Consider the following 5939-nt stretch of genomic DNA (forward strand, 5'->3'; position numbering starts at 1 on the left):
TCCGCCGGTTTTGACACCGACATTGGTTCTTTCATTAAGAGTTCCACTGTGTGGTCACCATAAGGCTTGATGGCTCCTTCGATCATCGCTAGCTATGCGGTCCAGGGTGAGGCTTTCCTCCCCGGACAGATCTTCGTATTCGGCAGCTTTGCACTACGGGCCAATTCGCTTGGCCATCTGGAGCAGATTGAGAGGTACGCCCCTGGACATCAGGTCAGATTTGGAAACTTGAACTACACGGCCGATATCCGCGGAGACTTGATCATCGATGGATTCGAGCCCATGCCGGACGCGCCGTGCAGTCACAACGAGCAAGACGTAACTCTACCATCGGACAGTGTTCGGGAGATCGCATCCGCAACTACTCCGGCCTTTATTCTGGAGCAAGTCATGCCATCCTAGAGTGGAGGGATGGACCCCGCCATGGAGGCCACACTCTCAATGGCGATAGAGCCGGATATTGACTTCACTCCTTACGAGAGCCGTGTTGCTGAAACACTGGATTCATCCTCGGCCACGGACTCCGAGCCGCTCGTATCCGTGCCCGTCGAGTCCGACTGGGCGCCGATCATGGATTTCACCTCCATGGATATCTTTCAGCCCTCACCTTTTGGAGATGTGCTAAATTCATTAAGGTGTCTCTCCCTGTCAGGAGAACCTTGGCCGAACCATGTTCGGCTAGAATGGGATGCAGACGACGAAGAAATTCGCTGCCCACCCACCACCCACTTAGTACCCACTATCGACGACTTAACCGACATGCTCGACTTCATCTCCGAAGACTTTGACGGTATGGACGACGAAGCCGGAGACGATCAAGATCCACCGCCCTTGGGGCACTGGACCGCCACCTCATCATATGGTGGACACCCCCAAAGAAGCCAATGGCGAGGAGAAAGTAGAGGATGACCCCTCCAAGAAGCAACCCAAGCGCCAACGTCAGCGGCGCCGCTCTAAGTCCTGCCATAGTAAGAACAGTGATACCGACACAGGAGATAATAACACTCCAGATAGCGCCGAAGACAACAACAATCCCCTCCATCACGGCCAAGAGCTGGAGGACAAACAAGCTAGCCCTCCAGAATAGGCAGCAGATGGAGAACCAGAGGAGGACAATTACATGCCTCCCTCCGAAGACGAGGCGAGCCTCGGCGACGACGAATTTATCGTGCCTGAGGACCCCGTCGAGCAAGAGCGCTTCAAGCGCCGGCTTATGGCCACGGCAAATAGCCTAAATAAGAAACAGCAACAGCTTCAAGCTGATCAAGACTTGTAGCAGACAGGTGGACCGAAGTCCTTGCGGCCAAGGAGCATCAACTCGAGCGCCCATCGAAGAGTTACCCAAAACGCAGGTTGCTACGTCACCTCGAGGAGGAAGCATTCAAACCTCATTCACTAGTGTACAATGCGGCTGACCGGCCACTACGCGGCCGAGCCAGAAAGGTGTTTCAGCCCAAAATTCAGCCCGCACCCCGTCGCCACTCAGTCAAAGATACTAAGGCCTGGGGCAACACAGAGGACCTGCGAGACATCTTGGACAGCAAGGCAAAAATCACAAGGTCAATATATGGGACACGAATACGTGCGCCCACACGAGAGGATGATCATCGTGTCGGATTCACCAAGAGTAAATCCGACCGGGCCGAATACAGCAGACAAGACTCATACGAACTACGTCGGGATATAGCCCGGCATAGAGGCGCCGCACACCCCTTATGCTTCACTGAAGAAGTTATGAATCATGAATTCCCGGAGGGTTTTAAACCCGTAAATATCAAATCATATGACGGAACAACAGATCCCGCTGTATGGATTGAGGATTTCCTCCTTCACATCCACATGGCTTGCAGTGACGATCTACATGCCATCAAGTACCTGCCACTAAAACTCAAAGGACCATCTCAGCATTGGCTGATTAGCTTGCCAGCAGATTCCGTCAGCAGTTGGGAGGATTTGGAAGATGCATTTCTTGACAACTTCCAGAGCACTTATGTGCGGCCACCGGATGCTGATGACTTGGTCCACATAACCTAGCAGCCAGGGGAATCGGCCAGACAATTCTGGACACGGTTCTTGACCACGAAAAATCAAATTGTAGACTGTCCGGATGCAGAAGCCCTAGCGGCATTCAAACATAACATCTGCGATGAGTGGCTCGCCCGCCACCTCGACCAGGAGAAGCCAAAATCTATGGCAGCCCTCGCAACACTCATGACCCACTTTTGCGCGGGCGAGGACAGCTGGCTGGCTTGCAGCAACAACACATCAAGGAATCCAGATACCTCGGATACCAAAGACGTTAATGGTAGGCAACGTCGTAATAGACCAAAGCGCCGCAATAACGGCGATAACACCGAAGATGCGGCAGTCAACGCCAGATTCAAAGGCTCTAGATACGGTCAGCGGAAAATCCATTCAAAAGAAATGCTCCGGCTCCGTCCAGTCTGGAGCGCATACTAGATCGCTTCTGTCAAATCCACGGCACCCCTGAAAAGCCAGCCAATCACACCAATGGAGAATGCTGGGTGTTCAAGCAGGCCGGCAAGTTAAATGCCGAAAACAAGGACAAGGGGCTGCATAGCGATGACGAGGAGGAGCCCCGGCCGCCGAACCCAGGGGGACAGAAGGGGTTTCCCCCACAAGTAAAGACAATAAACATGATATACGCAACCCACATTCCCAAGAGGGAGCGGAAGCATGCACTAAGGGACGTCTACACGATGGAGCCCGTCGCCCCGAAGTTCAACCCATGGTATGCTTGTCCGATCACCTTCGATCGCAGGGACCACCCACCTAGCATCCGTCATGGCGGATCTGCCGCACTGGTCCTAGACCCCATCATTGACGGATTTCATCTCACTTGAGTCCTTATGGACGGCGACAGCAGCCTAAACCTGCTTTATCAGGATACAGTGCGAAAAATGGGTATCGATCCCTCAAGGATCAAACCCAGCAAAACCACCTTCAAAGGTGTCATCCCAGGTGTAGAGGCCCATTGCACAGGCTTAATCACACTGGAAGTGGTCTTCGGATCAACGGATAACTTCCGAAGCGAAGAGTTAATATTCGACATCGTCCCGTTTCGAAGTGGCTATCATGCACTGGTCGGACGGACAACATTTGCAAAATTCAATGCAGTGCCGCATTACGCATACCTCAAGCTCAAGATGCCAGGTCCTCGCGGGGTCATAACAGTAAATGGAAACACAGAATGCTTGCTCCGTACGGAAGAGCACACTGTGGCCCTTGCAGCAGAGGCCCAAAGCAGCCTGTTCAGACAGATCACTCATTCGGCGTTACAGCCCCCGGACACCTTCAAGCGAGTCTAGAATAATCTGCAACAAGATCACCTGGTGCGATTTGTGCTCGCCTAGCAATTCGGTCCCCGTACCAGTCCCCGTGCAGCAACGAAATTCGTGTCACGCGAACATAACTATGCATTGAAAATACCATGGACATAGGCGGGGCACAATTAGGACACGCCCCGCATTGTGGCTTCACCACACCAGGGGCTGTATACCTTTGACATTCCTTTTCTCTTTCAGGGCCTAACTCTTCGGAAGGCCTTTCCGGAAGTCCTACCGGACACATTCCGGAAGCAACAACCAAGGCGGCAAGAATCTAAGATGAACACGGGAACCGCCAGGTGGTCTCCAGTAATACTTGATATACCTGTTTTTCACTCTTTATGCATAGCTTGCCTTGGATGGGACATTTTGAATTGTCCTACTTTCAGCTTATTGCACTACTTGTACTAGTACGCTTCGACGTATTATTCAAATAACAATGCATATTATTAATCTATCACTGCATTATTTAAGTTTTTCTCTTTCTCGCATATGTCCATTTACGACATTCCGCACCTGCATGCTCGAGTACGGTCAGTACGCCAGGGGCTCTCGTTTACCCCGTAATACGGCGCAAGAAGTCCGAACACTTTCGATAGTGCGGCACCCCAAACTTATAGCATTGTATGCATCAGCTCCGAATCATGTCTTGGGTCAAATGTTGGGTTGCCCGGCTCCCATGCTTTGGTACCTTACGTTCCGCTATATCGGCTAAGGTAGCAGTGGGAGAACTACTGTGATTGTGTCCCAGTTCTTCCGGACAAGCACCTAAGTAGAGAAAGCCAAAAACTGGCTGTCATGATAAGGCGAGAGACTGGTCGCTATTTGAGAGGTCACAAGTCCTTAAACACTTTTTTCGCTTCAGGCGAGGAGTCGGCCTTGTCCGGCACAGGCATGTATAGCGCCCCAAATTCGGCCTTCTGAATACCAGGGGCTTCGCCAAAAATTTAAAATCATAGACTTCTATGGCTAAGTGAGAGTGTTAAAGCATTATAGTCCGATTGCCTGGTTCATTGCGCTGAGCACCTCCCTTGAAGGACCGAAAATTGGGGTAAAGAGTGTTCAGATTTACCCCGAACACCCAGTACTAGTTACATGGGGGCAGAAGCCGACGACTGGCCAACTCTCAGATTTTATAAACGGCCACACAGAAGGTAATATTTTAAATTAAGAAAGCATCGCATGGTGCAAAAGAAATCGTTTCATATTACAGGATCACATGGGCATGTTCATTCAAAAATTACATTCTTTGCACACTCATCTGCCACTAAGCGGGAACTCTTTAGGATGCTCTCATAGTAATTCTCAGGGCGGTGATGCTCCTTGCCCTCCGGCGGCCCCTCCTTCACAAGCTTCACGGCGTCCAGCTTCGCCCAGTGCACCTTCGCCCGGGCAAAAGCTCAGCGTGCACCTTCGATGCAGACGGATCGCTTGATGACTTCAAGCCGTGGGCACGCTTCCACCAGTCGCCTCACCAGACCGAAGTAGTTGTCGGACAGGGGCTCGCCAGGCCACATCCGGACTATAAGGCCCCTCATGGCCTGTTCAGCCGCCTTGTGAAGTTCGACCAACTGCTTCAGCTGGTCGCTCAAGGACACGGGGAGTTCGGTCCGAGTATACTCAAACTAGAACAACTTCTCCGCTGAGCTCCCCTCCTCAGCCCGGTAAAACTCTGTGGCATCTAGCATGCTGCGGGGAAGATCTGCAAACGCTCTGAACTCGGGTAAGAAAAAGGAAAGTCTCCTTCACATGCTTGCTTTTCATATTGAATGCCTTACCCGCTGCTATGTTCTTTGCTGCATCAATCTCCTGGAGGGCCTTGTGGGCTTCGGCCTTGGCGCTCCGGACGCTTTCAAGCGCCTGCGTGAGCTCGGACTCCCGCGTCTTGGAGTCAAGCTCCAAAGACTCATGCTTTTTTGCGAGAGCCTCGAGCTCTTGCTGCACCTCGCCCACTCGGGCTTCTTGTTTCTCCCGCTCAATACGTTCTTTGGCCGCTTTGTCTTCGGCCACGGACAACGCCTTCATCAGGGTCTCCACCTCGGTCGTGACCCCTGAAAAATTCATGATGATCCTATTACTTTACACAGAACTTATTTTACCTATATAAACTGGGGTATATCTTACCTTTGCTCTCTTCGAGCTGCCCCTTGGTAAGGCCGAGCTCGTCCTCGGTCCGCTTCAGGGCCCGCTTCAGTGCAGACAACTCCGCAGTACATGCGGCAGTGGCCAGCAAGGAAGCCTACACATACACATAGACATACTGTCATTAGACTCCTGAGTTATCATTTGATACACATAGTGCGGTGTTCTTCATCGATGGTAGCGCTGTGGAGCGCCTACAGCAAGTTGTCCGGCGCCTCTGGTTGGACAGAAGACACTGGCACGGATACTTGGCCCACCTTAATGGGGGACTGACTACTGGAGTCCGGAACCATTGAAGGTTCCGGCGCAGGGTCCGGCTGCGGCCTGAACTCGAAGCCCATAGGAGCCTCACTCCCTTGGTACCCAGGATCCGGGAGGTCACCGTGAGGCGCCCCCAGGACTGCCTCCCCTTGGGTCGGTGCCTTTTGAGACACCACCTCGGCGTTGTCC

Source organism: Triticum aestivum, chromosome 5A (assembly GCF_018294505.1).
Source record: "Triticum aestivum cultivar Chinese Spring chromosome 5A, IWGSC CS RefSeq v2.1, whole genome shotgun sequence".
NCBI lineage: Eukaryota > Viridiplantae > Streptophyta > Magnoliopsida > Poales > Poaceae > Triticum > Triticum aestivum.